This window comes from Hylobates moloch, unplaced genomic scaffold, assembly GCF_009828535.3.
Source record: "Hylobates moloch isolate HMO894 unplaced genomic scaffold, HMol_V3 SCAFFOLD_24, whole genome shotgun sequence".
NCBI lineage: Eukaryota > Metazoa > Chordata > Mammalia > Primates > Hylobatidae > Hylobates > Hylobates moloch.
Window position 1 is genome coordinate 19,609,092 of NW_026652299.1, and position 27,122 is coordinate 19,636,213.

At 41.4% G+C, this 27,122-nt stretch overlaps 1 long non-coding RNA gene and 1 other non-coding gene across 2 annotated transcripts in view; both read right to left on the bottom strand.

Moving 5' to 3' along the window:
• LOC131382414 (uncharacterized) overlaps positions 1-27,122 on the bottom strand; it is a 77,311-nt gene that overhangs the window by 7,027 nt on the left and 43,162 nt on the right. Inside the window, exons 2-3 of the long non-coding RNA XR_009211874.1 lie at positions 24,782-24,879; positions 6,706-6,801 (exon numbers count right to left, since the gene is read on the bottom strand). This is a non-coding gene — a long non-coding RNA (uncharacterized LOC131382414). The remainder of the gene's footprint in view (positions 1-6,705; positions 6,802-24,781; positions 24,880-27,122) is intronic.
• On the bottom strand, positions 11,587-11,690 carry LOC116463073 (small nucleolar RNA U13). The gene has a single exon (XR_004246545.1). It is a non-coding gene; the product is annotated as a small nucleolar RNA U13 (small nucleolar RNA).

Below are 27,122 nucleotides of genomic sequence, written 5' to 3' on the forward strand. Positions count from 1 at the left end.
TCCACAGTACCCATTCGGTCCTTAAAATCTTAAAAGTATGCTATCTTAGTTTTGTGTTGATATATATCCTGGAAGTTCTTTGAAAGCTACAATATGAATTATATCTCTTCTGCAGACTGCTCCAAAATTACTTTACTGAGGGGGGCTAGTGGTACAATCTGACTGGGAAGGGAGTGCCTAGGGGACTTGTCTGGAAGCTGCATTTGCATAGCAGACACTTCATCTTATTTGCAGTGATTGAGGGTGGGTGTTACAGAGTTTGGGAAGAGGTAAGCTAATTCCCCCGTATACCACTCTTTCAGCTGTCACTGACCTCTACCAGCTTGCCTATGATAGTGGTTTCCAACAAATTTAGCTGCTCTTCAAAATCACCATGGGAGTAAGGTTTTTTTTAAGTACTCATTTTCAGGTGTCCCTCCAGAGCCACTGAGTCAGAATCTCTTGAGTGGAGCTTGGGAACCTAGTGTTTAAGGAACTCTGTTCAAATTCAAGACACCTAAGCACCTGGTCCGTAGGCAATAACTGCTTGTAAATACAGGATGGGTACCAAGTCGGGAAACAGAAAAGCTTTAATTGACATTCTGTTATAATATATAAGAAAGTGATATGTGTTTCCAAACTCCCATTGCTATAAATGGTTTAGTGTAAAATAAGCTCTATTCAATCCCATTTAGTAAGCATTTCTACATGAAAGAGGCATATAATAATAACAAATGTAATATCTGACATCTGCTGAACACCTAATACACACCAGCACTTCGTCAAATGTTGTATGCACATTGTCTCATTTATTATTCACCAGGCTTTTCTGTGTGCTCTATAATCAGGGTCAACTTATCCATTAGGCTCACTAGGCACTATGTCAAGGGTCCATGATACTATTAGGGGCTCATGAAAATGTTTTTGTTCATTTTAGCATCAGAAAGGAAAAAAAAAAGAACAGAATCCCTGTTGAATTATATCAGCCTTTTTACCAACACAGTCACAAAATATAATTGGTAATCACTTTCATGGAGAAAGGGGCCTATGAAGGCAAAAGTGCCTTGGGCCTCTGAAAGTCATAATGCAACCTTCACCATAATCATTCCCATTTAACAGCTGAGGAAGCTGAAGATCAATAAAGTTGAAAATTTAAACTTGCCCAAAAGCCACATATCTAGGAAACAGCAGAAGTGATCTTTGGACACAGGTCTGTGGGACTCTACTGATGACCCTTTCAACCACCACACTATACACTGCACAGCATTATTTAGCAAAGAAGCTCATACTAAGTTGAGAAAACAGGTTTATTGTACATTAACCAGTTAGAAAATCCTTCAAGAAAAGAATATAAATTAATGTCTAAATTCAGGGACAGACCCAGATTGTGTGGGGCCTGAGGCTTTTACAATTTAAATGATCTTCTTAAGACAAATAATACAAAATTATAAATAAAAATTAGGTACACAGTCTTGGAGGGGACTGTCCAAGTTAAGGGGCCCTCAAGTGTAAGCCTCTTTAGCAACATGGCCCATCCACCCTTGCCTAAATGTCTTTGGGCCTAAAGAAAGCCAGGGTAGGAATCAATGTAAACCAGGGCATATCAGCAAAGGACTCAAGGAGGAAATGGGACTTTGCGCATAGCTGTGGGTTGGGCACCCTGAGTGCAAACCCTGGGGGCCGAGTGTGAGCCTAACATGTTTAGGGGAAAGCAGAGAACTCACCCAACTGAAACTACAGTGTCCAGGGTAGGGAGTAGGGACACCTACAGTGTCCAGGGTTCCCTAAGGAAAGTGAGGCCTGTTTTGTTTAATTAATTAATTTATTTATTTTTAAGACAGGGTCGCACTCTGTCACCTGGCTGGGTGCAGTGGTGTAGTCATGGCTCACTGCAGCCTTGACCTCCCAGGCTCAAACAATTCTCCCACCTCGGCCTCCTAAGTATTTGGGACTACAAGTGGCTAGTTTTTTATTTGTTTTATTTGTTTTTTGTTTTCAATTTTTTTTTTTGTAGAGATGGTGGGGGGTCTCCCTGTGTTGCCCAGGCTGGTCTTGAACTCCTGGACTCAAGCAGTCCTCCAGCCTTGGCCTCCCAAAGTGCTGCGATTACAGGTGTGAGCCACTGTGCCTGTTTTAAATACTAGGATGGAAAGGCCAGTGGGAATCCTTATACTTGTTCTTGGGTCTTATGTCATTACCTAACAGTAGGGCAGGACTCTTGGGAGGGTCAGGAAGAAGCAAAGAGGTCTAATTGCAGGATTAATCTGAGTGTGTTTTAATAATCACCTGAAATTATGGTTGGCTGGGAGGAGGGAAGAGAAAAAAAATGAGTAAACATCAAAAAGGCTCAATCAAGTAGATAATGAGGACTATAGGGGAAGAAGAGCCAGCGATCATTTATACATTTCGAGCCTGCATCACTGAAGGAACGGTGTGAGATTGCCAGAAATGTAAAGACTGGTTACATTTGGTTCTAGAGAAGTTAAATCCAACAAAATAATCACAACAGAGAGGCATCCTAACTAACTTGACCAGACCCACTGGCCTTAGCCTTTGCTGTTGTTTTCCAATTGCCAATGCCCCATCTGATTGACACTTTTTTTTCTCAATTGTGTTAACAGCATTAAGACATTACAGTCAAGGTCGGCCTCCTCTTCTTTCTGGCTAGGAAGCTGTGATACACACACACACACACACACACATTTCTGTCCACAGTTCCTGGACCATATCTCCCAGAGCCCTCGTTACAATCTTTCGTTATAACGTTGGGTGTGTTAGGCCTCAGGAGCAGATTCAGAAAACAGAATCTCTCTGACCTTTTCCTGCCCTTCTTTCACCTTCCCCAAGGCAGGACTCTAATCTCACCCCACCTTTCTGACTACGGGTCTTAAGATCCTCTCCAGAGATGCTCCTGCCCTATCAGCCGGGGGAAGGAATGCTGACATCATGAAGCTTCCACAGAAACCCAAGAGGACTGGATTCAGGGAGCTTCCAGATAGCTGAACACATGGAGGTTCCTGGACGGTGGCCGCCCAGGGAGGGAATTGGAGTTCCGCACCTCTTCCCCCATCCCTCACCCTATGCATCTCTCCATCTGTATCCTTTGTAATGCCCTTTATAACAAACCAGTAAACTTCAGTGTTTTCCTGAGTTCTGTGAGCTGCTCTAGCAAATTAACCAAACAAGATGTGGGAACCCCAGCTTGAAGCTGGTTTGTCGGAAGTTCCAGAGGCCCAGATTTGCAACGGGTGTCTGTGGAATGGGCAGTTTTGGGGGCTAAGCCCCAAACCAGTAGAATCTGATGCTATCTCCAGGTAGATGGTGTCGGAATTGAATTGGAGGACATCCAACTGGTGTCTGCTGCTATGTGAGTTGGGAAATTCCCCACATATTTAGGCAAAGAAGTCTTCTTCTGTTGTTGATTATTGCTGTGGTGGTGTGAGAGCCAAGAGAAAACTGGGTTTGAGAGTATTTTTCGAAACAGAAGCACTTTGCCTTTAACATGGCTTTTGTTAAACACTGTCATTAGAAGATTAGTTATAATTCAACTCCCAGAGTTACAACTCTCTTCACTGCCTTTCCAGGTGAGCGGCCAGAGGGCTAGTCACAAAGAAAATAGAAAGAGGAGAAGGGATTCGAGAGGGCATTACAGAGGTATAAAAATCAGAGGCCGGGAGCAGTGGCTTACGCCTGTAATCTCAGCACTTTGGGAGGCCGTGGTGGGCAGATCACCTGAGGTCATAGTTCAAGACCAGCCTGGCCAACATGGTGAAACCCTGTCTCTACTAAAAATACCAAAAATTAGCCAGGCGTAGTGGCGGGCGCCTGTAATCCCAGCTCCTCAGGAGGCTGAGACAGGAGAATCACTTGAACCTGGGAGGCAGAGGTTGCAGTATGCCAAGACTGTGCCATTGCACTCCAGCCTGGGCAACAAGAGGGAAGCTCTGTCTCAAAAAAAAAAAAAAAAATTAGAAAGGGACAGGAAATGAAAAAGAGAAAGGAGTGTCTAACAATCATTCAAAAAAATCTTCACTGCATACCTGTCAGGCTCTGGGCTTGGAACAAAAGCCATTACAGACAGAGATGCAGTCAGTACCCCGAGGGTATCTGAGATTTCCAGGATGGGTGTTTGTGGGGAAGTGCTGGGGTCAAGTGCTGCATTAGAAACAACATGTTCTAGAGAGTGGGGAGGCAGATGGTAAATTTAGTTTTATCCATGTAAAATTTGGCATTCTGAAAATGTAAAGTGGAGATGTCCTGTACATAGTTATAAACATGGGAAAGAAGGTCAAGAGAAAAGTCAAGGCAAGAGACAGACATTTTAGAGTCTCTCTGCCGGCATAAAGTTTATGAGGCAGACATGAAGGAGGAAAGCAGTGTTTTCAGGGGTGATGGTAGGACAAGTGGAGACTCCTAACAGAGCTACAGATTCTTCAAACATCAAGGAATGGGGGCTGGGCACAGTGGCTCAAGCCTGTAATCCCAGCACTTTGGGAGGCCGAGGCAGGTGGATCAACTGAGGTCAGGAGTTCGAGACTAGACTGGCCAACATGGTGAAACCCTGTCTTTACCAAAAATATAAAAATTAGTCGGGCATGGTGGCGCATGCCTGTAATCCCAGCTATTCGGGAGGCTGAGGCAGGAGCATCGCTTGAACCTGGGAGGCAGAGGTTGCAGTGAGCCAAGATCGTGCCATTGCACTCCAGCCTGGGTGACAAGAGCAAAACTCCTCCTCAAAAATATATATATATATAAATAAATAAAAGATCAGGGAATTATACAGAAATGGTGAAAGAAAGGAAAAAAGTTAGATTGGTGAACAAAGTGCAAAGAAGTCAGCAAAACGAGGAGGAGGCTCAAAACTAGAACTTGCTTTTTGGGATATAAATTTCTCTGTAAGGAATTCTCTCCTCGTGCCCCCCACGGGAAGTGGGGAACCTCTTTCCTTTACCCTCTGTGACTCCCCACGTTGCAGTCAGCGCTTCCCATTGCAGAGCCTACCAGGTTGCCAGAGACCAAGGGAGCTGGAAAATGCTAGTTCCTTTTTATAGAGGGAAGAGTAAAGAAGAGTTAACACACAGAGGGGTTAACTATCCTTTTGTTCCTGATTTGTAACTTTATTATAGTGTGATCAGGGAATGTGGTCTATATAATAATGACTGTGGTGTTTGTTGACTCACTTTGAGACATAAGGCATAGTCAATTTTTGTAAACTTTTTTTTTTTTTTTTTTTTGAGATGGAGTCTTGCTCTGTCACCCAGGCTGGAATGCAGTGGCGCAATCTCGGCTCACTGCAACCTCCGCCTCCTGGGTTAAGCTATTCTCCTGCCTCAGCCTCCTGAGTAGCTGGGACTATAGGCATGTGCCACCATTCCTGGCTAATTTTTGTATTTTTAGTAGAGATGAGGTTTCACCATGTTGGCCAGGCTGGTCTCAAACTCCTGACCTCAAGTGATCTGCCTGCCTCAGCCTCCCAAAGTGCTGGGATTACAGGTGTGAGCCACCACACCCAGCCAATTTTTGTAAATTTTCTAAGTGTAGCTGTGTATTCTTTATTTGCTTGTGTGTGTGTAGTGTTCCACATATTTCCGTAAGATTTGGATCATTAATTGTGTTATTTGCACAATAAAAATAAATATTTTTGAGTCATATGACTATTTTGTCTGCATGAAGTCAGTTTTTGAAAGAGGTTTTTACCAGCCAGATACAGTGGCAGATCACCTGAGGTCGGGAGTTCGAGACCAGCCTGACCAACACGGAGAAACCCCGTCTCTACTAAAAACACAAAATTAGCCGGGCATAGTGGCGCATGCCTGTAATCCCAGCTACTCAGGAAGCTGAGGCAGGGGAATCACTTGAACCTGGGAGGCTGAGGTTGTGGTAAGCCCAGAGAGTGCCATTGCATGCCATTACACTCCAGCCTGGGCGACAAGAGTGAAACTCTGTCTCAAAAAAAAACAAAGAAAAAGAGGTTTTTAAAAATCTCTCATTATGATTATGGATTTATCAAATTCATATGTCATTTATATGGAGAATAGTCTATAAGGAAACATTAATGGAAATAGTTGGAAGGCTGGTGCAGTGGTCTGGGTGAGACATGGTGGTAGCTTGGCCTAAGATGGTAAGAATGTGGAGAGAAAGGGAGAGAAGGCAATTAATCCTGATTCTTAGGTTTCTGGTGTGGACAACTGACTGCATGGTTGCTGGTACCAATTACCAAATGGCATGCCACTGACCAATGTTTTTCCTTGAGCAAATTACATAAACTTTCTGGATTCTATTTTCTTATTTATCAAAATGGATATAACAATAGATTGTATTTCATAGTGTTATTGTGATGGTGAAAAGAGTTAATATATGTAAAGTGCTTAGCACAATATTTAATCATTGTTCAATATATGCTTTTGTTATTACCAATTAGGATATAGTTAAAGGAGGGAAACTTTGGGTTTGAAGTGGGAAATGAAGTTTTTCTGTGGAGGCTCATGACATGTGAGTTGTTTTATAAGTTATCTTTCAGTAAAGAGGGTCTGAGTCATCTTCGCAAATGCTGCCAGGGCTGAAAGAGAATGGAAGTGAGAGAAGACCACTGGAAGGTCAAAGGCAACTTTCAAGAAGTGGCAGAATGCAGAAAAGATTTTCTTAAGGTTGGGAAGGTAAATTATGGTTTCAGGCTGAGAATGAGGAGACGTTTCACAAAGAGATGAAATAGCTGACTCTACTTACTTTCCTGTTTTTTTTTGGTTTTTTTCAGTGTTGCAGTGTGATTGATTCTGGGTATGAAAGCCCGACATCCGCAAAAGGCTGCAGGAGAGCACAACTCTGGAAAAAGATGACAGCAATTAACAGAGTAGCAGGAACTTGCAGAACAACAGTAACTTACCTCGAGTGTGATTTATCATATGATTAGTAAACAGATTACGCTAGCAACAGTTGTTAAGAAGTCTGTTTTAAATTTTTGGTGCAAAAGGAAAAAGTGATTAACTTGACAAAGATTCATAAGCACATATGTTTCCAGCTCTGAGCTGTGGGGCAGAATGAAAACTGAAGTTGTGAATTCTATAGTATTCACTGCCTTGGCAGATTTCAATGTGAGATTATGCATGACTACACCTCTCCCACAAGTTTACACAGGCTTAGGAATTTTCTTATTAAGGCTGTTATGCAACCTGCATTTTAGCAAGGGCATACAAACGTATGGGAAGAATATTCCCATACAGAAATCTTTTTTTTAACTTTTGTTTTTGTTTTTGAGACAGAGTCTCACTCTGTCACCCAGGCTGGAGTACAGTAGTGTGATCTCGGCTCACTGCCACCTCCGCCCCCAGGTTTAAGCAATTATCATGCCTCAGCCTCTTGAGTAGCTGGGATTACAGGCATGTGCCACCACACCAGGCTAATTTTTGTATTTTTAGTAGAGACAGAGTTTCACCATGTTGGCTAGGCTGGTCTTGAAATCCTGACCTCAGTTGATCCACCCACCTTGGCCTCCCAAAGTGCTAGGATTACAGGCATGATCCACTGTGCCCGTCCCCCATATACAAATCTTGACTTATCTGTATCCCCCTTCACTGGGTTGGTGCTGAGTTGCTTTTTCTTTTCTGTATTTTTAAGGAGAAAGATATTGCTTTAAGCCTACTGTAATTGAAGCCATCTTTCATTAACCAGTTTTAGATCTATCACAAATAAATTATAAGCTGGATTCAACTATGAAGCCATTAACACACTTCCCATAAATAGAAAATGAAAAGCAAGCTTTGTGTAAAGGTAGGAGACTAACATACAATTCTGTTTTGTTGACTTCCGGAAATATCGGTAAAACTACCAGTAAATAGGTATTTTAAGGCTTGAACCCAATAGATGGAGAGAGCTGAAGAAGAGACAATTTTGGAAGCTGGAAAACAGTTGAATACATAGTGATAGAATGAGCAGATTTGAGAAATTTAAATCCCATCAGGCAGAAGAGAAAACTAAAAACTAATCTGATTTATAGCATATCTGAAGACTTGGAAACTAATGGCAGCAGGTCCCTGAAGAAGTGAGAGTAGAAGGGATATGGACTAAATAAGGAGGATTGTCTGGAAGTATTCTTTAGGAGGAATTTGATTGGATCCCTAGCCTTCTCCCCAGATCTGTGCAGCATCCCAGAGACTGCACCTTCCTTAATTGACAAAAGAGTGATAGTTTATTTTCAGAATGGGATAAAATAGATGGTTCTACACTGGAAGAACACCAGTGCAGTTGAGTGTGAGAGAACTGTGCTAAAAATAGTGGATTAAGTGAATTTATGCATATTAGCTTCTGGGATACCCTGTACATATCCGTCTTTTCCTTCTCTAGGCCAAGAACACTGAAAGTTAGACCTTCACCCTCCAGGCAGGACATGGAGGCTTCTCTGGGAAATATGCTTGGTCCATGATGAAAGACCTGACCTTGGAAAGATATTGACATCGGAACTTCCCTCAGTAGACCCAACCCACCCTGATGCTCTTACAGTGAAACCCACATCAGACCAGCCAGCTCTCATATTCTCAGGGCTTCCAGCCAGTGTTTCAGCATCTCACTCTTAAATATTATCAGATACAAAGATGAAAAGATATGTGAGGAAAGCCTTTAACTTGGAAGATAGAAAATAAATAAAGAAAAAAGTAATGTCACAGAAATAAAGAAAAAGTCAAAGTCAAACATCTCACAAAGAGAAACTAGTATAACCACAAAACAAGAAAAGAATTCTATGCAAAAATAAACAAGCAAATAAATAAATGGAACAAAACACATACAGAAGATCTTGAAAATTAAATACATAGCTGAAAGGAATATTTTATTTTCTTTCTTTTTTTTTTTTTTGAGACAGGATCCTTCTCAGTCACCCAGGCTGGAGTGCAACGGCATGATCATAGCTCACTGCTGCCTGGACCTCCTGGGTTTAAGCAATCCTCCCATCTAAGCTCCCTGAGTAGCTGGGACTACAAATACATGCCACTATGCCTGCCTAATTTCTTTTACATTTTTTAGAAATGAGTCTCACTATGTTGCCTTAGTTGGTGTCAAACTCCTGGGCTCAAGTGAGCCTACAGCCACAGCCTCCCAAAGTGCTGGGATAATAGATGTGAGCCAATCCACCCAACTAGAAATTAATATTTTCAATAGAAAGGTCAGAATATAGAGTTGAGAATTTTCCCAGCAAAAAGAAAAGGGAATGGAAAACAGGAGATACAAATGTAAGACAATTAGGAAATTGGTCAAGGGTGTTAGCATCTGATATGGTTTGGCTCTGTGTCCATACCCAAATCTCATCTTGTAGCTCTCATAATTCCCATGTGTTGTGGGAGGGAGCCAGTGGGGGATGGCTGAATCATGGGGATGGGTCTTTCTTGTGCAGTTCTTGTGATAGTGAATGGGTTGCAAGAGATCTGATGGTTTTAAAAAATGAGAGTTTACCTGCACAAGCTCTTTTTTTTGCCTGCTGCCATCCATGTAAGATGTGACTTGCTCCTCGTTACTTTCTGCCATGATTGTGAGGCCGCCTCAGCGATGTGGACTGTAAGTCCAATTAAACCTCTTTCTTCTGTAAATTACCCAGTCTTGAGTATCTTTATCAGCAGCAGGTAAATGGACTAACAGAGCATCCAAAAGAAAAAAATGAAGAGAAGTTAATAATCTGAATTTCCAGATGGAAAAATTTATTAAGTGAATACAGTCTTAGGCTAATGCACACATTGTGAAATTTCAAACATTGAAGGCAAAGAGAAGATCCTGCAAGATTGTAGAAAGAGAAAAAATATACAGGTCATATACACAGGATCAGCAATTTATGAGAATAAAAGTGTTCTCCAAAACTTAGGGAAAGGCAATTGTTCTGTAGTCATTATAAGAAGTAGCTATCAAAAACTGGTTTTAAACCCATGTAATCAATCAACACAATTCCCCTCAATGTACACACGTTTACAAACCAACTCATCAAAATCAGGTCTTTGTTTCTGAAAAACAGCCAGTCATAGATGAACTCACTCCTGTAAAAACACCTTTGAGTGGTGAACAATCAACAAAGTTTCCCCTCCCGTAAGGAACTGTGATTCTGCAAATGATGACATCCTACTGAAGTCTCTGAGCTCCCTGAACTCATGCTTCCTCAAAACTGTAGTAGCCTGCTCCGCATGGAAAGACTGTTTCTGACCATCATAGCTCTCACTAGAGCAAGGAGTAAATTCAGCTTGGTCCTTTTATTTCAGATATTAAGTGGTGGTCTCATCATCTTTTGGCATAGACTTTTAACTTGTGAACAGGAGTATTGGCTACAAAGCAATGGAGAAAGGTTTTGAAAATGTTAAGAGAAAATAATTAACGACCTAGAATTCTACTCCCCACCAAACTAGCACTTAAACACAAGAATCGAAAAAAAAAAAAAAGACATTTTCAGACATGTAAGCTTTCATACAATTAATTTACTGCTCATGTACTCTTTCTTGGGAAGTCACTGAAGGAAATCAAGCAAGAGGAAAATGTGGATTACTAGAAACATGAGATCCAATACAGGAAAAAAAGCAGAGGACAGCCCCAGGATGATGGTAAAGAGATATCCCAGTATGGTATCTGGTTCATGCTGCGCTTGTATCAATTATCTTGTGCTGCATAACAAACCAAATCAAAACGCAGTGGCTTAAAACAACCATCTATTTAGTTCACAATTTTGCTAGGCGGTTCTTCTGGCTGATCTTAGCTAGGCTCACTTATGCATCTGTGGTCAGTTGGCAGTTTAGCTGGGGCTGACTGGTTCCAGATGGCCTCACTCAAATGCCTGACACATGTCTTGGTGTTGGCTGCAGTGATGAGATGACTCGACTGTGTTTCTCTCCTCATCAAGAAGGTGAGCCTGGTTCATCACATGACAGTAGGGGTCCAAGAGCCCAAACCACAAGGACTCTTCAAGCCTCTACTGTGTCATATTTCATTGGTCAAAGCAAGTCACATGGTCAAGGTCAGAGCCAAAGTGGAAAGTACACTCAGAGTTACAGAGCAAAGGAACACAGACACAAGAAAGGGAATCATTGCTATTGTTGCTGTTGCTGGCATTATTTTTTCTTTTTTAAAGTAAGGATGAGGTCTTGTTTTGTTGCCCAAGCTGGTCTCAAACTCCTGGGCTCAAGTGATTCACCCGCCACGATCTCCCAAAATGTTGGGATTACAGATATGCACCACCGTATTTCATGTTTATTATTTTTTTCATTATTTCATATTTAGTTTTTTATTAGTTGTCTCCCCTAACAGAATGTAAAGTCCCATGTGGGCAGCCATATTTGTCCCCAGGTGCCGAAAACCATTTCTTTAGAATAAATTAATGAAAACAAAAAATACACACAGAAAGGAAAAAAAACACCACAATGCTTTATAGTGGCTGCTTTGGTAGATGAATTGAGAATTTGAGTATCAGGAGTGGAAGAACAGGAGAAATGAACTGACTTTTACTTCTTTAGGTCCCCCTGTCTTCCAATCCCTACAGCTTTCAGGGTCCAAGTGGTGGTCTCCACGGAACTGCACACCCACAGAGATTCATGAAAGTGTCGAAGGGAAATGTGAGAACATCTATTTATCTGCTATTTATTTCCATGTCAGATGGGCAAAGTGCTGACATCATGACAAGGTTTGAGGATGGCACATCCCACACTTGAATGTGAACACCTAATCATCATGCTTGTGAACTACAAAAGAATCAACATATTTATGTTTGCTTTCTTCCTAAGAGAAAAAAAGGCATTATTCATATTTAATTTATAGATTTTTAGTACTTGCTTATAATTTATAAATTATATTCTAGATTGCATGCTCAGTGATTTTACTGACAAGAGTATGGAATCAAAGACATTTGATCTGAAGAAGTTTAGTTACAGACTAGTAGCCCATAGGTCTTCTAAATGGTGAACATGTTTGACTTGTCTTGTACTGTTTTAAAATGGTTTGAATAAAATCCAGAGATTTCACATAAAATTCCAGATTTCTGGCTGTTGGTTTTTTTTTTTTTTTTTTTTTGTTGGAGACGGAGTGTTGCTCTGTCGCCCAGGCTGGAGTGCGGTGGCGTGATCTCGGCTCACTACAAGCTCCGCCTCCCGGGTTCACGCCATTCTCCTGCCTCAGCCTCCCGAGTAGCTGGGACTACAGGCGCCCGCCACTACGCCGGGCTAATTTTTTGTATTTTTACACCATGTTAGCCAGGATGGTCTCGATCTCCTGACCTTGTGATCCGCCTGCCTCTGCCTCTGCCTCCCAAAGTGCTGGGATTACAGGCGTGAGCCACTTCTGGCTGTTTTTGAGACACTAGAGGAGCTAGCATTACTGGACCTGTGATGTGCTGGAGCTGGTGAGCATGTGAACGTTTAGAGGTGTGTGAGTGTGTGTGTGTTTGTGTGTGTACGTGTATTCTTGTGCACCAAGGTCTTCCTAATGGCTTCCTGTGGGTTCTCCTATTCAGTTCGCTTCACGCATTTATCAGCCTGGCCTTGCAGACATTTTAGTTTCTGGCCCTTTTCTGACAGTTTCTCAACATCAGCCAAATCATTTCTGCCTGCTAGCAGTGAAAGTGATGAGATTTGCTAATAATGTAATTTTTTTCAAAAAAAAAAAATGATTGTTTTCAGAGCTACTGCTACCCTAACACCACACTTACTCACTTCCAATCCCGCTGAGTAAGAATAACAGGGCATGTGTTGACACACCAGAAACTGGGCTTAAAAGCGGAGTGTGTCCTTGTGAATCACCATTCCTCAGGTGTGTTCTGGCTGAAAGCAGGCTGACAACCACTGATCTGCAGTCTACAGTTTTGTACCTTGATATTCTAAATATGTGTAGTCCTCCTTTGTTACATATGTAACTATAGCTTCAGAGGAACTTCTTGCAGGTACTGCTTTATCACATATATCACCATGGTTTGCATAGAGAAATATAGAGAGATGGTAAAGGAATACACACACACACAGATGTGTATACATAGAGTAAAAGCAGGAAGAGAATGTCTCATTTTTGTTTTGTGGTCTGTCTTTAATATCATTTTCTCATTCAATCCTCATAACTGTCTTATATGGGCAGTTTTTTCTTTTTATCTTAATTTTAGAAATGAGAAAATGATGCTTAGAAAAGTGAAATAAGGGCCGAGCATGGTGGCTCACGCCTGTAATCCCAGTACTTTGGGAGGCTAAAGTGGGCAGATCACAAGGTCAACAGTTTGAGACCAGCCTGGCCAATATGGTGAAACCCCGTTTCTACTGAAAAACACAAAAATTAGCTGGGCGTGGTGGTGCACTCCTGTAGTCCCAGCTACTCAGGAGACTGAGGCAGGAGAATCACTTGAACCCAGGAGGCGGAGGTTGCAGTGAGCCGAGATCACACCACTGCACTCCAACCTGGGTGGCAGAGTGAGACTCCATCTCAAAAAAAAAAAAAAGAAAAGTGAAATTAGTATTCCCAAGCCCCATAACTACTAAATGGCAAATCCAAGATTCAAACCCAGGTTTAATTCCAAAGGCAGTGGTCTTTACTAAGTAGTATCCCCTACATTCCAAAAAACAAAACAAACAAAATCTCTTGATAAGATATTGAAATTTCTCCAATAATATATTTCCAACAAATGATTTAGTTGTCACCGAAAATAAACTATAAAATCAATATATTCTGCTACAGCCAATGGAGAAGTTAAAGATGTCTTCAGCCACATTAATAGAGGGAAAGCTACAAAGGGTGCCCCAGAGCAGAATTCGGTACAGGTTTAAGTACATGGCCAAAAAAAGCGAAAACCTTAACATTTAAAAATTTTTATCAGAGGTTAGAGATAACCTTGAAAAATAATAGACCATTTACTTGTTTCAAAAATGACAGATTGCTTCTTGGCCGCAACTTCTATTTACCAGAGACAAAAAGTAGAGACTAAATGAATTTTTTTAAATATAAGATCAAAACTCCAGTTTCATTCATTCAGTAGGAGGCTTTCCAATATGACCAAGGGGCACTGTTGGACAAAAGAGACATAAACAGTTTAAAGCCTCAGGCTCTACTCACAAGAAATTTATCATTCACTAGAGGAGCGGAGGAGTCTACCTCTGGGTACAAGAAAGTACTAAGTCAAGTGAGGCCCCATTCCAAAGAGTCCCGACAGCCAGGCAGAGAATTTTGGACTGACAGCTGTCAAAAAGGGAGTTTCGGGCAGCAAAGGGTTAAGAGGCCACTCTGTGCCCAAGCCGCATTAAACTCAGCGTGTGTAATACTGAGAAAAAGAGATGTGGTAACCAGAGACTTTCGAAATGAGATAAGATAAGAGGCTTAAATAAATTAATTGAAATGGTTCTGAACATGATAAGATGTAGGGTTTAGATGAGAGAGGGTGAGGCAGCTGCTAAAAAAGAAGAGATGTACATATTTCTCCAGCAGAAACAGGTTATGCAATCCAGGGCAGCTTGTACAATGGAAGCAAAATATGTTAATTAGATGGAAAGTGGGCTGTCTACTATGGGTGTGTGTGTGTTACGGGGCAGAATTCTAAGTGAAAAATCAAAGATGAACTCCTAAGCAGAGCTTTCATGGGGTGATAGAAGGGAGGTTTTTTGTTTTGTTTTGTTTTGTTTTGTTTTTGAGACGGAGTCTCGCTCTGTCGCCCAGGCTGGAGCGCAGTGGCGCGATCTCGGCTCACTGCAAGCTCCGCCTCCCGGGTTCACGCCATTCTCCCGCCTCAGTCTCCCGAGGAGCTGGGACCACACGCGCCCGCCACCACGCCCGGCTAATTTTTTGTATTTTTAGTAGAGGTGCGGTTTCACTGTGTTAGCCAGGATGGTCTCGATCTCCTGACCTCGTGACCCGCCTGCCTCGGCCTCCCAAAGTGGTAGGATTACAGGCGTGAGCCACCGCGCCCAACCGGGCAGTTTTTTAGCTTACTTTTACAATTTTTCTATTTTTTTCTGATTGAATAAGTAGTACATGAATATATTTTCCTTGAAAAAGTTACAAAATTTATAGGTCAAAATGAAGTCCACTTTGACCACCTCTCAACTCTACCCTGTCAAATCCCAACACCCTCCCCAGCGTATCTTTTTTGGAAATCTGGAATACAAGCATATGTAGTATTTCAGCATGATGAACAAAATAAAAAAAAAAAAAAAACAGGAAAAGGAAAGCTTGCAGTAATCATAACAGTAACACCCTTTTCTTAAGCAGGGGCTGTGTTAGACGGTTACCGATAAGCTATTAGCTCATTCAGCAAATGTAATGTGAGCAACTACAAAGTACCAGGAACTGGGAATACGACAATGACCTCAAGGCGAGCATGACCACTTCAAAGGTTGGCATCATTTCCCACAATATACTGATAAGGAAAGTGAGACTCAGAAAAATTACACGACTCACCCAAGGTTACTGCAAGTTAAGTGGTAGTGCTGGGATTCAAATTCTGGCCCTCCTTCTACAACGGTCTTCAAAGCCTGGCTCTCCTTCTACAATTATCTGATGGTTTTTAAACAATTTGTTACAAAAGCGGAAGTCTTTTTAAATTTTTTAATGAAAATATAATAAAATTACTACATTATAGTTCAATATAGAGAAAACAAACTTAAAAGTGGATGTGCTCTGGTTCATTTGAAGTGACCTACGCAGAAAGATAATTTTGTTTTTATCAAGAGGACTGGAAGGGATTGCTTATATGAAATACCCCAAAGGCCCAAGTCTTCCACCGCCAAACAGCTTTAGGTGTGACTACCAGGCATCGTTGGTAGAGATCATCAGGGCCAATGAATTACAAACTGGGCAGTGCCTGGGAATTACAGATTCCTATCTTCCTCCCACTACTTGTCACCCTCCATTGCTAATTTTGAATTCAATGGGAGTCAGAGATCAGTAGTTGTTAAAAGCTACCCTTTGGTGACTCTGATGATCAGCTAGGTTTGAGAAGCAATTCTAGTACAACTTGTTGTTTTGCTTAATTCATCTCCTTTAGGGATCCTGCTTTGCCACCCCATCCTCCACCCACTCTTTCAATCTAGAAACAACTGACCAGACTTGTGCCATAGGGACACTGTATGGGATGCCCAGCACTTGTGAATGACCATCCTGGAATGCCTTGGTTTCCTTCCTTTTGCTCTGATTTTTTATTTCTACTCACCCTTCAGTTATGAACCACATAATCCTTTCTAGAATGATACAGACCTGGTTATTCCTGGCCCTAGTCTAATCATTGCTTCCTAATTACCGCTTTAACTTCACATCTACGGTTGGTGAAATTTTAAATTCCCTCCCAGGTGATACCAAGGATATTTCATGCGCCATCTACACTTCTTTTCCTGATGGTGTGTCCTAGTAGGACTCCATGTGCCTCTGCTGCATGAATCTTCCCAGATCAATCCCAGCTTCTTGTACTCAGGACACTACTGTCTATTGCAGCAATCATTTTTATAATATCCCCCAATGAGCAGTTATTCAATGTCTGCTTATTTCCAATAATAGAAAACTCTTTTTATGAAAGAGCCTGTTCTGCTGTTGAAGAATAGGAACTGCTTTAAAGAAAGATTCCACCAGATCTTGAGCTAAACCTAGCTTTTCTGTGCTTTCTGTGCATTGGTTCTTCCCTCCTGAACAGTGCTTCTCAATGTGGTTCAGCCCCAGCAGCAACAACTTCACCTGGGGACTTGTTAGGAATGCAGTTCTCAGGCTCCACCCTAGACCTACTGAACAGAAACTCTGGGGAAGAGGCTTAGGGATACAGCTCCCGAGGGATCTGATGCACTTAAGTTTGAGACCCTCTGCATTAGAAAGCAAAGCTTCTCCTAGACCACTGGTCTGGATACTTTTAGCCTGGCCTGGAGTTTGGGATCACAATGAGGCTACATCTGTTGTCGACTCAATCCCCAAAAGACACTTTAGTTTTCCAATGCAGTTTATCTCTTGGTCTAAGGGCATAATATTGATTGTGGCCTTTGGAGGGGGTGGAAACAAGTGAAGCTTTCAGTTTTCTGTTTCTAATCATGTTTAGGTTTTTCTGGGGGATAAATATTCTTTAGGCTTTTTGACCTAAAGAATTGCCCAGTCACACAAAGCAGTCAATATATTTCCAGCATAAACACAGAATACTAGTTTTTGATACACAGTGTGTCTTGTATATATTTAACAGATAGATGGTTTGGAATACCTGGGAGCTATGAGGGTTAGTTTTGGTCAACATCAGGGTGGTTAATCAAAAGAACTTCGTGAGGACTGTGAGAATTATAGTGAACTTTGAGAGACAGAAGTAATGCAATTAGGTTATTAATTAGTTATGCTGGAGTTAATCAAAAGAGAGATAATCCTAGGTGAGCCTAGCTTTTAGAAGATAACATTTGGCCAGGCATGGTGGCTCACACCTGTAATCCCAGCACTTTAAGAGGCCAGGGCAGGAGGATTGCTTGAGCCCAGGAGTTCAAGACCAGCCTGGGCAAAATAGAGAGACTCCATCTCTACAAAAAAATATTTAAAAATTAGCAGGGTGTGGCAGTGTGTGCCTCTAGTCCAAGCTACCAAGAGGCTGAGGTGGGAAGATTGCTTGAGCCTGGTAGGTCAAGGCAGCAGTAAGCTGTGATTGTACTACTGCACTCCAGCCTGGACAACAGAGTGAGACTCTGTCTCAAAAAAATAAAAAATAAAAAAGAAGAAGGTAACTTTCTTGAAGGTGAAGACTCAGAGAGACTCTGCTGGCATAGAAGAAATCAAACAGTCCTTGAGAAGAGGTATGGGGAGCTGCAGGAGCCACTTGGTAAGAAGCTGAGGGTGACCTCTTAGAGTTGAAAGCAGTCCCTGACTGAGAGTTAGCCAGAGTTAGCAATGACCTTGGTCACTGTCTTAGTCTGATTGTGCTGCTATGACAAAATACCTTAGTCTGGGCAATCTATAAACAACAGAAATTTATTTCTCACAGTTCTGGAGATTGTGACAGCGAAGATCAAGGTGCCTGCTGACTCAGTGTCTGGTGACAGCCCACTCTTCATAGATGGCCCCTTCTCTTTGCAAAAGGGCAAAAAGGGCAAACAAGCTCTCTGTGGACTCTTTCATAAGGGCACTAATTCCTCCCTCATGACCTATTCACATCCCAAAGGCCCCATCTTTTAATAACATGACTCTGGGAGTTAGAGTTTCAACATATACATTTGGGAGGGGGGAACACATACATTTAGACAATAGCAATCAACGTACTGCAAGGAAATGAACTGTGCCAACTACCAACGCACCTGGAAGAGGACCCCGAGCCTCAGATGAGGTCATGGCCCCAGCTTACAACTCCATGTCTGAGCTGGTGAGATCCAGAGCAGAGGACCCAGGTAACCCACACCTGCACTCCTGACCCACAGAAACTGTGAGAGAACGTATTTGTTTTAAGCCACTATGTTTGTAATCATCTGTCATGCAGCAATAGAAAAGCAATGTACTACACTTCAGCAAATTGTTGCAGTCAAAGAAAAAAGTTTCTGAAGTTAGTTACCACTGTGCCCCCAAAACAGTGAATATTTAATAAGCCTTGACAGCAGATGGAATTTTGGATGACCTTGTTTGAGAAAGGAAGGCGATGAGGGGCAAGGGTCCTGCTGAGAAAGAGGAAGTTATGTGCTGCTTTGTGAGAGGCCATGGTTAGTGATGTGCATGTGGCTACATGAGAAAGGCCTCAAGCCCCGTGTTCTTTGAGGACCATTTGGGAATATTGGAGAGCTGTTTCAAGACCCAGTGGTAGGAGATTGAGGCACCAGTGGGAAGCAGTCTCTGGTGAAGTGGAAACTGAGGACCTCTGCAAGGCCACACTCATTGGGTCAGGAGGCTTTTTCTCCAGGTAGGAAGATAAAATCTTGTCCACAGATCAACCATGGATCCTGACAATGCAGCAGTCAGTAAAAAGGGCTTCTGCACCCACTGAGTCAAGAGGCAGCGTTTCTCTCTCAGACTCACCTGGGGCACTGTTCTCTGAGCGGATGCATCCCCCCTCAGACTCACCCAGAGTGCTGTCCTCTGAGCAGATGCTTCTTCCTCTGCCACAGACTTGAGTAGGATCTGCAGTGTCCCTCTGCCTGACTTGCAGCTTGGGGGTGTCCTGTGCTCAAAATTCCTCTTGCCAACTGGATGTACTCCATCACCTTCCCTCTGACAGTTATCTTATTAAAAACCTCTTCCTGAACTGACCCCATGGAAGCCTTACCACTAATTTCTGCTGATTTTGATCTAAATGGGGTCAACCTCAAACACTACCCACAACTGCTCTGATTTCACCAAACTGAATTCTTATTAATGTGACTGAATAGGACCCTTTTCAAAAAGAATACATTTTTTTAGGAATTGACTGAAAACAATTAATGAGTGGACAGCTTTCATATGGTTTGAACTTAGGAGAATCTGAAGTGGTAGAACATTGACTAAATTATTAAGATTACATATCGAGGACATACAACAAGCAAAGTGCTATATCACATACTATGGAGATTCAGAAAGCGGAAGGTGTGGTTTATCTTCATCTCATCTTATTTGGTAGATAAAATAGAACATAAGAAATTAACAACATAAATCACACCTAATAAGTTAATATGGCAAAACAACAGGCTGATTACCAACAAATGATAAGAATAAAAACTTTGATACAAGTTCTACAAGGACCAAATCACTGTGAGCTCTTTGGATCAGGAAACTTCCTGGAGAAGAAGAAAAGAAATTAAAAAAAAAAAATTTTTTAAGAGACACAGTCTCACTATGTTGCTCAGGCTGGAGGTGAACTCCTAGGCTCAAGCAGTCCTCCTGCCTCAGCCTCATAAGTAGCCTGGGGTGGTAGGTGTGTGCCTTTATGCCTGGTAAGAAGTAAAATTTTGATCTGGATTTTAAAGTATAGGCAATGCTATGGGCTGAATATTGCCTCCACCCCCAAATTTGGATGTTGAAGTCCTAACCCCTAGTATGCCAAATGTGACTGACTGTATTGTGTATATTTTGAGATAAAATCTGCTATGGTTTGAATTTGTCCCTTCCAAAATTTAAGTGTTGCCAGTGTTATCGTATTAAGAGGTGGGGCTTTTAAGAGGTGATTAGGCCACGAGGGCTCCTTCCTCATGAATGGAACGAGGTGCCCTCATAAAAGGGCTTGATGAAGGAAGTTTGTCCCTTTTTGTCCTGCTTTCTGCCATGTGAGGACACAGCATTCATCCCCTCTGGAGGTCATGGCATTCAAGGCACCATCTTGGAAGCAGAGATAGGACCCTTACCAGAAAATGAACCTGCCTGTGCCTTGATCCTGGCCCAGTATCCAGACTGCTAAAAATAAGTTTCTGTTTTTTGTGGTTTTTTTTAGCAAATTATCCAGTCTGTGGTATTCTGTTATAGCAGCACAAACAAAGACAGGGTCTATAAAGGGATAATTAGGTTAAAATGAGGTCATTAGAGTGGACCCCATCTAATATGACTGGCGTCCTCATGAAAAGCACAAATTAAGATAGACACACAGAGAAGAAAGACCCTATGAGGATACAGGGTGAAGATGGCCATGTACAAGCCAAAAAGAGGCCTCAAAAGAGATGAACCTTGTGGACACATTGGCCTTGGATTATAGCCTTCAGAATTGTGAGAACAACTGTTGTGTAAGCCACCCAGTCTGTGGTACTCCATTATAGCAGCCCTAGAAAAGCAAAACGGGAAATACCTGGTAACATTTACTCTTTTGAATATGGAGAATTAACTGATTCTATAAGAGAAAGAGGAGATAAAGGGAGCAATAGAAGAGACTGGATTAAAACAAGAAGATGAATTTCAGGAAATAGTGGAGATAGCAATAAGAGGATAAGAAAAAGTGCACCAGGGATCCCCAACATGAACTTTTGCTGAGGAAAGAAAATCAAGATTACTTACTCCAACAGGGATACCTTTGTCTTGAGACAGTGGAGAGAGCTTCATGAGCTCAATGAGAAAAAGGCAAGGAAGAAGCAGGAGAGAACTTTAGGGAAGAGAATGGAATGAAACTAAAAGGAAATGAGAAGCACTATGGAAATACCTCAGCTACTCAAGACAGAATACAGGAAGGGGAAGTAACATGAATCCCAAGACTAAAGAAAGTAAAACATGAAGAATGTGAGGGAGCAAAAGGAGTTTGAAGGGAAACTGGAGGAGCTAAAAACAAACCATACACATATGGGCCAAGTGTTATATAAGTGAGAAACAGGTCACTGAGATAGCATTAGATCATTCAAGCTTGGAGTCACAGTTCATGGGGATCAGAAGAAAAAAGGAAATAGGGTTTAAATTTAAAATAAGAAACAGGCTGGGCGCGGTGGCTCACGCCTGTAATCCCAGCACTTTGGGAGGCTGAGGTGGGCAGATCATGAGGTCAGGAGTTCGAGACCAGCCTGACTGACATGGTGAAACCCCATCTCTACTAAAAATACAAAAATTAGCCGGGCTTGGTGGCACACACCTGTAATCCCAGCTACTCAGAAGGCCGAGGCAGGAGAATCATTTGAACCCAGGAGGTGGAGGTTACAGTGAGTTGAGATCACATCACTGCACTCCAGTCTGGGCGACAGAGCAAGACTCCATCTCAAAAAATAAAAATAAGAATAAAAATAAAATAAGAAACAAAGTTATATGGGAAGACTGAACTTGGACGTCAACTTTTTAAACCTTTCCTGGATCCTGTGAGCCAATAAATTCCTCTTTTTGTCTAAGTTAGTTCAAGTTAGGTTACTACCCTTTAAAATCAACCAACCAAAGTAATAAAAACTAAAACTGGAGGAGGAGTGAGACATTTCTTTTTGGCTATGTTAAATAGATGAGATATAATTTGCCCAAAGTGTGGTTTACAGACAAGCCAGTCACCATACAGCCCATTTCTGGGGGGAACTGCAGAGCCTGAAGGTCCTACTAAGAAGGTCGCCATGTTCTATGCCACGTTCTCTACTCCGCTTCCAGAACCCCTCAGCCCCCAGTTCTCCCATCTCAGCTGACTAGAATCAGGAATGTGCTTATGATCCAAAGGCCATCAATTTTTCTATGGGTTTATGGCCCACGAGGAGGTTTAGCATAGAACCTCTGTTTCAATAGGGATACTGCTGAGTCAAACAGACATTATTGCCTAGAAATTTCATGTGGAACTGACAAATTGTGAATAAGTTGAAGTTTTGAGTTATCAGAAAGGATGAGTGAGCAGTTATGAACAAGCAGAAGCTATAGGTAAGCCAAAATCAAAAGGTATTTATAAGAGAGTTGAAATATTAGTAGAAATGGGAATGGTAGCAGTACAGATGGAGGGATGCTGAGTCACTGCATTTATGGGATCCCTGAACTTGCCGAGGCAGCAAGAAGATGACTCAGATCAGTGACTCTTCCACTGGATGCTTCTAGTTCCTGAGTGACTTCCAGAGTTCAAGAGGCCCAGCTCAACAGCTTTTCTTGATATGCCAGAAGGTTCTTAAAGTCCTTATTTCCATAAATACCATCACGATACCCCTGCTGCCATCACCCAGATGAACCACTGTTCTTTGTAGTGAAATGGTCTTAACAAACATCTCAATAATAGCATTGGCTAACACTTATTTAACATGTATTATGTGCCAAGCACTGAGATATTAATTTTGCACATTGTACCTCACTTAATTTTCTCAACAATCCTATGAGGCAGGTACATATTATTCTTATCAATTTATGGATGGAGAAACCTAACTTAGAGAGGTTACCTTGCTTGTCCAAGTCACATCTTCTGTGGGGGAGCTAAGTCTGAAGCAGATCTGTATAACTCTAGAGTTCAAACATGTAATTATATTTAACTTCTCTCAAGTTACTCAGTTCCCTTGGGATCATTTCGGGTGTAGAGAGTGTAAGTAATTTAACAAGTCATAAAACAAGAAATGTAGCAACCAGAACTAACAGGGGAAAAAAGACTCATCATGAATATCATGTGTTATAAAATAATCATGTGTCTTGCTGAAATTTCATAAAAGAGAAGTTCTAGAAAGTTATCCCAAAGCAAGAAGTGGTGAATGGGAATTAACTACTAATTTTAGATACATAATATGTGCCAGATGTATTGTCCTATTTGAACAAATGGCTAAGGAAAGTATGTATTCTTTGTAGTTTAATAGTGGCCTCTATTTTCCTAATTTGCTCCATAAAGTCTTACGCTCTTGACAGGGAATTCTCCTACAAAGGGGTTTTTAGAAATCAACCATGGACGTAGAGAAGAGACTGCTTTGCATAAAAAAAAGAGAAATGAAACTGTAGAGTTTAAAAAAAATGCGGCCAGGGACGGTGGCTCATGCCTATAATCCCAGCACTTTGGGAGGCTGAGACAGGCGGATCATCTGAGGTCGAGTTCAAGAGTAGCCTGGCCAACATGGTGAAACCCTTTCTCTACTAAACATAGAAAAATTAGCTGTGTGTGGTGGCGTGCGCCTGTAGTCCCAGCTATTCAGGAGGCTGAGGCAGGAGAATTGTTTGAACCCAGGAGGTGGAGGTTTCAGTGAGCTGAGATTGCACCACTGCACTCCAGCCTGAGCAACAGAGCGAGACTCCATCTCAAAATAAACAAAATGAAAAATGTATGTGTAATAAAAATAAGCTGTGAGATATGAAGTGTAAGATTTCAACTCTTCTAATTATGCTGAATTAATAACTAAAATTTATTTCTCGAAAACTGGAAAATTTAGCAGAGATGTAGCTATTTAAAAATGAATAATAATGTTGGATATGTGTTTGCTCCATGAGGGCATAGATTTTTGTGTTTCCTTCACTACTGGATCCTTAGAAGCTGGAACAGACTCTGTTATATAGTAGATGCTCAATAAAAATCTGTTAAACAGAACAAATAAATAACTGAACTCAGAAGACTGAGATTATTCTCTGAATTGTGTCTCTAAGTGATATATGAGCAAGTCATTTAGCATATTTGGACGCAAGTTTTATTTACTTATTTGTGAGATTTTTGTTTTTTAAAAGATACTGCAAAGAGATGGAATTTGTTCTATTACACATAAAACCTAGCAGCCATGGTACTGGTTTAGGAACAGGCAATAAGTCAAAGGAACAGACTAGAATATGTAGAGATAGACTTTGTATACACACACACACACACACACACACACACACACTTAATATTTTAAACAACATCAGTATATAATATAAAATGAATTGGTTTATGACATCTGGCCATTGATTAGGATAAATAATATTAATTCCCTCTCAAGCCATATACAAAGCTAAATTCCAGATCAAGGACTTGAACATTTTTTAATAAAAAAGCAAAGTATAGTCAGGCATGGTGGCTCATGTCTGTAATTCCAGTACCTTGGGAGGCCGAGGTGGGTGGATTTCTTGAAGCCAGGAGTTCGAGACCAGCCTGGCAAACATGGCAAAACCCCATCTCTACTAAAAATATAAAAATTAGCTGGGCATGGTGGCATACACGTGCAATCCAAGCTACTACTCAGGAGGCTGAGGAATGAGAATCACTTGAACTTGGGAGGTGGAGGTTGCAGCTCACTGCACTGCAGCCTAGGTGACAGAGCAAGACTGTCTCAAAAAAAAAAAAAAAAAAATAGCAAAGTATGAAACTACTAGGAACAAAATTCACAAATTCATAGAAATGTTTTTATAACCTTACCATGGTGTACCCTTTATAAGAGTAATGCCAGGCTAGGCACAGTGGCTCACACCTGTAATCCCAGCACTTTGGGAGGCTGAGGCAGGTAGATCACTTGAGCCTAGGAGTTGGAGACAAGCCTGGACAACATAGTGAGACCCTATCTCTATGAAAAAAAAAATAACTGGGTGTGGTGGTACACACCTGTGGTCCTAGCTACTTGGGAGGCTGAGGCAGGAGAATTCTTTGAGTCCAGGAGGCACACGCTGCAGTGAGCCATGACTGCACCACTGCACTCTAATCTGGGTGACAAAAAGAGACCGTGTTTCAAAACAATATTTAAAAAAATAGTAACATCAAAGCCAAAACTATAAATAAAACAGATTAGAGTATGAACAATTATGTGCATTAGAGTGCAGAAGAAAATAAAAAGTGTTATGGAATTAAGAGGAAAACTTGGACGATTGAAGATGGTACCATACATCCAGGCTAATGATGTTATTTTAAAATATTTCTTATGCCTGTCACAGTGGCTCACGCCTGTAATCCCAGCACTTTGGGAGACTGAGGTGGGAGAATTGCTTGAGCCCAGGTGTTCGAGACCAGCCTGAGCAACACTGTGAGAATCTGTCTCTGTGAAAAATAAAAAATTAGCCAGGCATGGTGCCATGCGCCTGTGGTCCCAGCTGCTCAGGAGGTTGAAGTGGGAGAGTCACTTCAACCCAGGGGGTTGGGGCTGCAGTGATCACACCACTGTACTCCAGCATGGGCAACAGAGTGAGACCCTGTCTCAGAAATAAAATAATTTAAATATTTCTTAAATTATGAAACTTTTATCACATTACCAAAACTTTAGGGAAATAGAAAATAGAAAAAACATCCCCTGAGTATAACACAATGACTATCATTTTTGTTTAATCCCTTGCAATATTTTTTCGTAGCCATTTTTTTGTTAAGATATTTCACATGCCATAAAATCCACTCCTTTAGAGTGTACAATTTAGTGGATTTTAGTATATTCACAAAGATGTGTAAGCATCACCACTCTTTAATTCCAAAATGTTTTCATCCCCCGCCCCAGAAAACATGATGGCAACCCATTAGCAGTTACTGTTCATCCCCCCTCCCTCAGCCCAAATCTACTTTCTGTCTCTGTTTGTCATAGGCATGTTTTAAACCCATTTGAATTATAGAAGCCTTCTTTGTTTCATTTAACTGTCTGTCAGAAACAAGCTTTCCGTAAGTGAATAGTCTTCAATCTTTTGCACAGAAAATCAACTCTAAAATGTTTGCAGAGGGCAAAATATAAAAGGAAGAAAAACAGAAAGAAAAAGGGTCATTCCAGGATACCAATTAAAAGATGAAAATCTACACAATTTATTAGCAAGTATACCACACAGGTCAAGAAGTGAATAGGGATTCTTTGATTCTTTCACTTTCTTAGTAAACTTGCTTTCACTAAAAAAAAAAAAAAAAAAAAAAGAAGTAAATAGGGCCAGGCGCGGTGGCTCATGCCTGTAATCCTAGCACTTTGGGAGGTCAAGGCAGGTGGATCACCTGAGGTCAGAAGTTTGAGACCAGCCTGGCCAATATGGTGAAATCCCGTCTCTATAAAAATACAAAAAATTAGCCAGGCATGGTGGTGGGCGCCTGTAATCCCAGCTACTCGGGAGGCTGTGGCAGGAGAATCCCTTGAACCCGGGAGATGGAGGTTGCAGTGAGCCGAGATTGTGCCATTGCACTCCAGCCTGGGCAACAAGAGCGAAACTCCATCTCAAAAAAAAAAAAAGTGAAATGGCACTAGGTCAGATTATTGAAGGAAGGAACATTTTCTTGGGTCTCATGGTTTTACTATTGCGTTATCTTCAAAAAAAATTTTTAACCAAAGCAGTACATGCACATATTTACAAAAAAGTCAACAATGCTGAAGAGCTTATTGTAAGAGGTAAGAAAGCTTTGCCACTCCATCCCGCCCCCAACCCACCCCGTTGCCCTCCACTAGAGCCCTAGAACAAGTCTGACTTTTTAACGGCTACAGTTTTAAAAATTCTTCTGGGTGGTTACTTCCCTATCTCTAAATAATACAGTCATATCACCACTTCTTTATTTATCAGACAGACAGGCTTTATCTGTGGACTTCCTTCCTATTCTGATAGATGAGAGCTTAGTTCACTTACACCCTCCTCCCTCCCAATATGGATGTCTCATTATTTTTAGTTCCCCTATTGTAATTTTAGGTAACTTATTTACTTGAGTTCCTCTTTGTAATTCTTAATATATGAATATTTGCTTCCCGTTCTGCTAACTGTAACTTGTATCTCTCAAGTCCCCACTTTGTGTGGGTCTTCTTCTCTTCTACTTCCAAAATTCTGTCTGCATGTTGTTTTTTTTTTTGTTTTTTTTTTTATTATACTTTAGGGTTTTAGGGTACATGTGCACAATGTGCAGGTTTGTTACATATGTATCCATGTGCCATGTTGATTTCCTGCACCCATTAACGCGTCATTTAGCATTAGGTGTATCTCCTAATGCTGTCCCTCCCCCC